The sequence below is a fragment of the Cyanistes caeruleus genome, chromosome 8, assembly GCF_971803275.1.
Source record: "Cyanistes caeruleus chromosome 8, bCyaCae1.hap1.1, whole genome shotgun sequence".
Taxonomy (NCBI): domain Eukaryota; kingdom Metazoa; phylum Chordata; class Aves; order Passeriformes; family Paridae; genus Cyanistes; species Cyanistes caeruleus.
The window spans coordinates 31688043-31697987 of record NC_141708.1 but is presented as its reverse complement, the minus strand read 5'-3'; the positions used below and the strand labels follow the sequence as shown (position 1 = coordinate 31697987).

The window sequence follows — 9945 nt, the reverse complement described above, 5'->3', positions numbered from 1 at the left end:
AATTCCCTAAACCTTTTCAAAATACCACAAAATTCTTGACAAGCCCCACCAAATTCCAGAAACATCCCACAAAATGTCCTCAATATCCAACAAAATCCCAGAAAAATCACACAAAATTCCCTAAATCTTCTCAAAACACGGCCAAAATCCACAAAAATCCCACAGAATCTCCACAAATTCCCACAGAATACATGAAAAATCCCTGATAATTCGTCAGTTCTCTGCAGAATCTCACCAAATTCCAGAAAAGTCCCTCAAAGTTCCACAAACCACCCACAAAATCTCCCCAGTATCCAACAAAATTCCAGGAAAAATCCCACAAAATTCCCTAAATCTTCTCAAAACACGACCAAATTCTAGAAAAATATCCCACCAAATCTCCACAAAATCCCACAAAATACATGAAAAATCCCTCAAGATCCCTAAATCGCCACAATATCCCACAAAATCCCACAAAAATCACACAAAACCTCCACAAGTTTCCACACAATCTAAGAAAAATTCCTCAAAATTCTTCAAGTCTCCTCAAAACCACACAAAGTCCTTGAAAAGGCCCACCAAATTCCAGAAAAATCCCACAGAATCTCCACAAATTCCCACAAAAATCTAAAACAAATTCCTCAAAATTCTTCAAGTCTCCTCAGAATCCCACACAATTCCAGAAAAACCCCACCAAATTCCAGAGAAGTCCCACAAAACTCCCTAAATCATTTCAAAACCCTACCAATTCACAGGAATGTCCCACAAAATCTCCACCAATTCCCAGAACATCTCACAGAAATCCCACAAAAATCCCTAAATCTTCTGAAAACTCGACCAAATTCCAGAAACGCCCCATAAAATCAGCACAGTTTCCCACAAAATTCAAGAAAAAACAACACAGAATTCCCTAAATCTTCTCAAAACTCTACCAAATTCCAGAAAAATCCCACCAAATCTCCACAAATTCCCACAGAATACATGAAAAATCCCTGATAATTCGTCAGTTCTCTACAGAATCTCACCAAATTCCAGAAAAGTCCCTCAAAGTTCCAAAACATCCCACAAAAATCTCACAAAAATCCCTAAATCTTCTGAAAACTCGACCAAATTCCAGAAACGCCCCATAAAATCAGCACAGTTTACCACAAAATTCAAGAAAAAACACCACAAAATTCCCTAAACCTTTTCAAAATACCACAAAATCCTTGAAAAGCCCCACAAAATTCCAGAAACATCCCACAAAATGTCCTCAATACCCAACAAAATCCCAGAAAAATCACACAAAATTCCCTAAATTCTCTCAAAACATAACCAAAATTCCGGAAAAATCCCACCGAATCTCCACAAATTCCCACAGAATACGTGAAAAATCCCTGATAATTCGTCAGTTCTCTACAGAATCTCACCAAATTCCAGAAAAGTCCCTCAAAGTTCCACAAACATCCCACAAAATCTCCTCAATATCCCACAAAATTCCAGGAAAAATCCCACAAAATTCTCTAAATCTTCTCAAAACACGACCAAATACTAGAAAAATATCCCACCAAATCGCCACAAATTCCCACAAAATACATGAAAAATCCCTGATAATTCGTCAGTTCTCTACAGAATCTCACCAAATTCCAGAAAAGTCCCTCAAAGTTCCACAAGCATCCCAGAAAATCTCCCTAATAGCCAACAAAATTCCAGGAAAAATCTCACAAAATTCCCTAAATCTTCTGAAAACTCGACCAAATTCCAGAAACGCCCCATAAAATCAGCACAGTTTCCCACAAAATTCAAGAAAAAACACCACTAAATTCCCTAAATCTTCTCAAAACACGACCAAATTCTAGAAAAATATCCCACCATATCTCCACAAATTCCCACAAAATACATGAGAAATCCCTCAAGATCCCTAAATCGCCTCAATATCCCACAAAATCACACAAAAATCACACAAAACCTCCACAAGTTTCCACAAAATCTAAGAAAAATTCCTCAAAATTCTTCAAGTCTCCTCAGAATCCCACACAATTCCAGAAAAAACACACAAAATTCCAGAGAAGTCCCACAAAACTCCCTAAATCATTTCAAAACCCTACCAATTCACAGGAATGTCCCACAAAATCTCCACCAATTCCCAGAACATCCCACAGAAATCCCACAAAAATCCCTAAATCTTCTGAAAACTCGACCAAATTCCAGAAACGCCCCATAAAATCAGCACAGTTTCCCACAAAATTCAAGAAAAAACACCACAAAATTCCCTAAATCTTTTCAAAATACCACAAAATTCTTGAAAAGCCCCACCAAATTCCCGAAACATCCCACAAAATGTCCTCAATATCCAACAAAATCCCAGAAAAGTCCCACAAAATTCCCTAAATCTTCTCAAAACTCTACCAAATTTCAGAAAAATCCCACAGAATCTCCACAAATTCCCACAGAATGCATGAAAAATCCCTGATAATTCGTCAGTTCTCTACAGAATATCACCAAATTCCAGAAGAGTCCCTCAAAGTTCCACAAACATCCCACAAAATCTCCCAATATCCAACAAAATTCCAGGAAAAATCTCACAAAATTCCCTAAATCTTCTGAAAACTTGACCAAATTCCAGAAGCGCCCCATAAAATCAGCACAGTTTCCCACAAAATTCAAGAAAAAACAACACAAAATTCCCTAAATCTTCTCAAAACACGACCAAATTCTAGAAAAATATCCCACCAAATCTCCACAAATTCCCACAAAATACATGAAAAATCCCTCAAGATCCCTAAATCGCCTCAATATCCCACAAAATCACACAAAAATCACACAAAACCTCCACAAGTTTCCACAAAATCTAAGAAAAATTCCTCAAAATTCTTCAAGTCTCCTCAGAAGGTTCTGGATGAGGGTAGAAATAATTAAAAAGCATCTTAAAAGTAACATCATATTTTTGTCAGCCATCTCTTCAGGGACTACTTTAAATCCCAGAATGTTCAAGAGCCATCATCACTGTACAAACAGAAGCTCCAACTGAACGAAACCAGAAGAAGTGGATATGGCAAATTCTCTGGTCCAAGTGGTGATATTAATCTGGTGAGGCTCTGGATTCCCATTTCAGACATACTATCACAGCTTAAATATAGGAAAAAATTGGGATTTTACTTTGCTGTGGTCTCTTTTTGTTTTGCAAAATATGTGATAGTTAATATATGAGTAAAATCTTGTATAAAAACAGGTTTGTTTTTTGGTTTTTTTTCTAACAAATAGCCAAATGCATATTACCTGCCTTGCTGGAAAATAATTGAGGTCTTCCTCTAAGAAATTTTTTCTCAGAGTGCCTTTCTTTGTGATTTGTGTTCTTATCTTAGGAAGATACAGGAGTTGCTCATTTTAATGCTGTCCAGCAGACTATTCCATGCTTTCTCAGCTGTTTGGATCTGCAGTTCAGGATTGGACCAAGAAAAATGGTGATGGGATGAAATTATTTTTATTCTTAAATGAGGACAATTCCATTTTTAAACATACACATGTGCTTCCAATGCTTTCAGTAGTCAAGGATGAAATTTTGAACAGACATGAATTCCTCAGCCTTTGTTTCTTTTTCCCTGAAGGATGGAATTTGGACTTTGCCCACCAGTGCAGTCCTTGCTATGGGCAGATGTTTCTTCTGTTCTTCTTACCAGCAGTAGGAGTGGTTGGACACTGAACCTCAAAGAAGAGGGAGCTAACATCCCTTACCTGGATAAGTCCCACAGGTAAGCACCTTGGAGAAGTTCTTCAACCAAAACCAGTTCCTGTAAGGCTTTCCAGCCCTTGACAGGAAATAAGCTGATTCCTGCAGGCTGCAACATGAAGACTTCCAGACTGAAGTGAGCATCCTGCTATAAGGAAGGATTTGGGAGTAGTGAGTCATCATTTGTATGGGAAATTAATCTGTGATTTTTATTTATTGTTTTTTTTCATTTGAAGTAACATCACATCATCATAGAGAGACATTGTCTGTCATTTCTGGTGTGGATACCTGAATAACTCAGCTAGACAGGTAGCATGATAAGGTAATACAATGCAGATATTGAAAGGAATTTTTTGGATGATTTTTTTGTTAGTTCAAGCTGCAGTCCCTGATTTATTCAGGCTTTGAAGTACCATGCAAGCCTTTCCCACAGAAGAAATTCTGTTTTATGTAAATAATGCACTGTGCAGTAAACTAGAAGAAAGCAGGGAGCAACAAAACTTCCTAGAACTTAAAATCTTCACATTTGGTGTGACTGTACAGTAAATGTTAGAAGAAAATTTTTAAAAGCTTTCTTCCTTTAAGTTCCATTGAAGCATTCACCCATTGTTTAATGTGCTTTTATTGTTACTCTCCATAAGTTTTCCCTGTTACATTTTTTTGATTGCAAATGGTTTACTGTGCTAGCTTTTTCCATTGTCACACAGTAAGAAGCCATAACTAAAGAATGATCATTTTTTTGTAATTTGAAATAATGATGGAAGCTTTATTCAAATGGAAAATATTGCCAACTCTGCTCTCCCTTGCCCCCTTGAAATCCAGTTTTAGAATTACAGAACTCTGTATTCTCCATTCCAGAAAAATGAATATGTAGACATCTGCCTGGACTAATCAAGTAATCACTGCTCTTTGTGATCTTCAATGCCGTTCTTCACTCAAAAACCTCAAAGCACAAAGAATTTTTCTGAGGCAGGTAAGAGAGCCACTTGCATTTCCTCTTTCAGTCTCGCAGCCATTCCTGTAGCTCACGTGACAATCATTTGGGCAGGCACATAAGAGTTGAAACTATGGGGTGAACTATCCTTCAGATACAGTCTCTTCCTGTACATCTTGGAAAACTCTGAACCAAATAGTGTAGTTCAGCACAGTTCAGTGCTTTGACTTTGCTAAAATGAACTTGGCAGTAGCAGCAATACTGGAATATTGTGATTCTGGTGCCTATCATGAATAATTATAAATATCAGAAAAAAATGAAGCTGCAGCAGTAGTGGAATATTGTGATACTGGTGCCTGTTACAAGTGCTTCTAAACATCATAAATATTTAAAATGACTAACAGAAATCTAAATTCCTAAGTTAATCTCCAAGACTGCAATTTTTAAGGACCCAAATTTTACTGATCCTGAAAAACCTGGGGATTAATATTTCCTTGGCTTTTGTGTCAGAAAGCCATGCACAGTGGAGCTGTTTGTGCATTGAGGGCAATCTCCTTTGGCTTTTTTGAGCTCAAGTTCTTCAAGCAAGTATTAGTGTGAACAGCAGCAGCTTAAAGCACTCCCTAATCTTGAAGAGACCATAAGTAACACACTGCTTGAACAAGGTGGGTTTGGACCAGATTTAACAACGTGATTTGCTTTTTCCTGTGTTTTAGTTTAAATTTTGCTTAAAACGGAGTTGTTTTAGCACTGGAATAGTTTAGATTATTCAGCATTTATATATACAAGAAAAAGGTTTCTAGAGTTTTGTTCTTAGTGTTCATTGTAATGTGAGTTATGTATCTAAACCCATAGAAATTCTGTGAAATTTTAAATTCTAAGGGGTCAAGGATTTGGTTTTGGGTTGGTTCTGTTATTCCTGTGCGGATTGGAATGATTTGTTCAAACTCTGTGCATGTTACATGACATCTGTAGTAAGTGAATCCCAGAAGATTTTAAGGTTTATTTTGAGTCTGTTTCAATCTTGAATATAATTCCAAAATTATTTTTATCTAGTCCCTGTAGATGGAAGCATCTTTGAGACTAATTCCATCATATCTTGGGGATTAGAAGAAATGGGGAAAATCTGTGAGAAATGAGGAGAGCAAATTATTGTCTTTCAATGGAGTAAGCACCAACTCAGATCTTGTCATACATTATGAATAATCTCATTTTTGCTGGAATCCTGTACTATATTAAAGACATTATGGCAGGTAAAATTACCTAGGGGAGTACTGCTTTCTTAGGTACCTTTGTACCAGAAGATGGAGCCGGAGAGCCTGGATTCAGCATCTCTGCAGGGTCAACGTTCTTTCAGTAGAGCTGACCCGGCTTTTGTTATCTCCATGGATGAGATCAAAAAAGGAAAATGGAGGTCACAGCTATTTCACAGTTTAATAGCCCTGTAACCATTAAAACATAGTAAACCCAAGAATAAAAACAGAACCCAAGTGAAGTCAATTTAAATAGTTAAGGAACAAGGACGTGTTTCAGTGGGAAACATCCATAAGGTAATGCATAACTTTTTTTTTCCCTATCACATACTTAGAGATGAATTTTAAATTCCAGTGTGACAGGTCTCAAAGGTAAAGCTGAACATGATAATTAATATAAGATCATTCATACCTGATTCTCTGCAGGACTTTTATTGAATTGTGAAAAGTAAGAGATATGATTCTGCAAACTTTTTCCCCGGCAGACCTCACACAGAAAGTGTTGCTGTGGAAGTTTTAAGCAAGATTCCCAACACCAATTAATTTGAAGAGCTAATGCATGTTTGGATCCTCTGATGAATGGTGCTGAGGATCAGTATTTTGCAAACTATTTCATATCTTAGAGAGCCCCAGCCATGAAATATGCCCACATGAATGCCATTTTCAGGGTTTCTAAGCAAAACAAAAGTATGTACATTTTATTAACACAGATGGCGGCATTTTTAAAAAGAATCCTAATCATCCACGGACCTTGCAACTTCCCCCTCTCCCTCCCACCACTATTGCATGCACTAAGGATCTAACTCACATTACAAAAATAACTTCAGAGAAGGCTTGAAACTAAATTTCATCATTTCCCTTTTTTAATGGCAACAGTTTCAAATGTGTACATAATGTTGCTGCCACTCAATCAGTTTATTGTAAATACCACATACAAATCAGTGGGGTTTTTTTCTGTTTTCAAAACAAATCTTGAATATTTGAAAAGCACTCTGAAAAGAAGTCCTTGAGATTCTGTAGAGAACTGAAGAATTATCAGGGATTTTTCATGTATTCTGTGGGAATTTGTGGAGATTCGGTGGGATATTTTTGTGGATTTTGGTCATGTTTTGAGAAGATTTAGGAAATTTTGTGGGATTTTTCCTGGAATTTTGTTGGATATTAGGGAGATTTTGTGGAATGTTTGTGGAACTTTGAGGGACTTTTCTGGAATTTGGTGAGATTCTGTAGAGAACTGACAAATTATCAGGGATTTTTCATGTATTCTGTGGGAATTTGTGGAGATTCTGTGGGATTTTTGTGGATTTTGGCCGTGTTTTGAGAAGATTTAGGGAATTTTGTGTGATTTTTCTAAGATTTTGTTGGGTATTGAGGACATTTTGTGGGATGTTTCTGGAATTTGGTGGGGCTTTTCAAGAATTTTGTGGTATTTTGAAAAGATTTAGGGAATTGTGTGGTGTTTTTTCTTGAATTTTGTGGGAAACTGTGCTGATTTTATGGGGCATTTCTGGAATTTGGTCGAGTTTTCAGAAGATTTAGGGATTTTTGTGAGATTTTTGTGGGATGTTCTGGGAATTGGTGGAGATTTTGTGGGACATTCCTGTGAATTGGTCGGGTTTTGAAATGATTTAGGGAGTTTTGTGGGACTTCTCTGGAATTTTGAGGGGTTTTTCTGGAATTGTGTGGTTTTGAGGAGACTTGAAGAATTTTGAGGAATTTCTCTTAGATTTTGTGGAAACTTGTGGAGGTTTTGTGGGATTTTTGTGGGATTTTGGGGGATATTGAGGCGATTTAGGGATCTTGAGGGATTTTTCATGTATTTTGTGGGAATTTGTGGGGATTTGGTGGGATATTTTTCTAGAATTTGGCCGTGTTTTGAGAAGTTTTGGGGAATTTTGTGGGATTTTTCTTGAATTTTGTGGGATATTGAGGAGATTTTGTGGGATGTTTGTGGAACTTTGAGGGACTTTTCTGGAATTTTGTGAGATTCTGTAGAGAACTGACAAATTATCAGGGATTTTTCATGTATTCTGTGGGAATTTTTGGAGATTCGGTGGGATTTTTGTGGATTTTGGCCATGTTTTGAGAAGATTTAGGGAATTTTGTGTGACTTTTCTGGGATTTTGTTGGGTATTGAGGACATTTTGTGGGATGTTTCTGGAATTTGGTGGGGCTTTTCAGGATTTTGTGGTATTTTGAAAAGGTTTAGGGAATTTTGTGGTGTTTTTTCTTGAATTTTGTGGTAAACTGTGCTGATTTTATGGGGCGTTTCGGGAATTTGGTCGAGTTTTCAGAAGATTTAGGGATTTTTATGGGATGTTCTGGGAACTGGTGGAGATTTTGTGGGACATTCCTGTGAATTGGTAGGGTTTTGAAATGATTTAGGGAGTTTTGTGGGACTTCTCTGGAATTTTGTGTGTTTTTTATAGAATTGTGTGGGATTCTGAGGAGACTTGAAGAATTTTGAGGAACTTGTTTTAGATTTTGTGGGAATTTGTGAGATTCTGTGGTATTTTACTGGAATTTGGTGGTTTTTTTCAAGGACTTTGTGTAGTTTTGAGGAGACTTGAAGAATTTTGAGGAATTTTTCTTAGATTTTGTGGAAACTTGTGGAGGTTTTGTGGGATTTTTGTGTGATTTTGTGGGATATTGATACGATTTCGGATCTTGAGGGATTTTTCATGTATTTTGTGGGATTTTGTGGAGATTTGGTGGGATATTTTTCTAGAATTTGGTCGTGTTTTGAGAAGATTTAGGGAATTTTGTGTGATTTTTCTGGGATTTTGTTGGATATTGAGGAGATTTTGTGGGATGTTTGTGGAACTTTGAGGGACTTTTCTGGAATTTGGTGAGATTCTGTAGAGAACTGACGAATTATCAGGGGTATTTTCATGTATTCTGTGGGAATTTGTGGAGATTTGGTGGGATATTTTTCTAGAATTTGGTCGTGTTTTGAGAAGATTTAGGGAATTTTGTGGGATTTTTCCTGGAATTTTGTTGGATATTAGGGAGATTTTGTGGGATGTTTGTAGAACTTTGAGGGACTTTTCTGGAATTTTGTATGATTCTGTAGAGAACTGAAGAATTATCAGGGATTTTTCATGTATTCTGTGGGAATTTGTGGAGATTCTGTGGGATTTTTCTGGAATTTGGTCGTGTTTTGAGAAGATTTAGGGAATTTTGTGGGACTTTTCTGGGATTTTGTTGGGTATTGAGGACATTTTGTGGGATGTTTCTGGAATTTGGTGGGGATTTTCAAGAATTTTGTGGTATTTTGAAAAGATTTAGGGAATTTTGTGGTGTTTTTTCTTGAATTTTGTGGGAAACTGTGCTGATTTTATGGGGCGTTTCTGGAATTTGGTCGAGTTTTCAGAAGATTTAGGGATTTTTGTGAGATTTTTGTGGGATGTTCTGGGAATTGGTGGAGATTTTGTGGGACATTCCTGTGAATTGGTAGGGTTTTGAAATGATTTAGGGAGTTTTGTGGGACTTCTCTGGAATATTGTGGGGTTTTTCTGGAATTGTGTGGTTTTGAGGAGACTTGAAGAATTTTGAGGAATTTCATTTAGATTTTTGTGCGAATTTGTGGAGATTCTGTGGGATTTTTCTGGAATTTGGTGGGCCTTTTCCAGGACGTTGTGTGGTTTTGAGGAGACTTGAAGAATTTTGAGGAATTTTTCTTAGATTTTGTGGAAACTTGTGGAGGTTTTGTGGGATTTTTGTGTGATTTTGTGGGATATTGAGGCGATTTAGGCATCTTGAGGGATTTTTCATGTATTTTGTGGGAATTTGTGGTGATTTGGTGGGATATTTTTCTAGAATTTGGTCGTGTTTTGAGAAGATTTAGGGAATTTTGTGGGATTTTTCTTGGAATTTTGTTGGATATTGAGGAGATTTTGTGGGTTGTTTGTGGAACTTTGAGGGACTTCTGGAATTTGGTGAGATTCTGTAGAGAACTGAAGAATTATCAGGGATTTTTCATGTATTCTGTGGGAATTTGTGGAGATTCTGTGGGATTTTTGTGGAATTTGGTAGAGTTTTGAGAAGATTTAGGGAATTTTGTGCTGTTT

At 36.9% G+C, this 9945-nt stretch overlaps 1 long non-coding RNA gene across 2 annotated transcripts; it reads left to right on the top strand.

Moving 5' to 3' along the window:
* Nucleotides 1-3571: 3571 nt before the first annotated feature.
* LOC147651974 (uncharacterized) lies at nt 3572-6532 on the top strand. Of its 2 annotated transcripts, XR_015289848.1 has the most exons (4): nt 3572-3710; nt 4547-4661; nt 5133-5287; nt 5679-6532. It is a non-coding gene; the product is annotated as an uncharacterized LOC147651974 (long non-coding RNA). The 2 variants fall into 2 exon arrangements; XR_015289847.1 differs by lacking the exon at nt 5679-6532 and having other exon boundaries at nt 5133-5607.
* The last annotated feature ends 3413 nt before the right edge of the window (nt 6533-9945 follow it).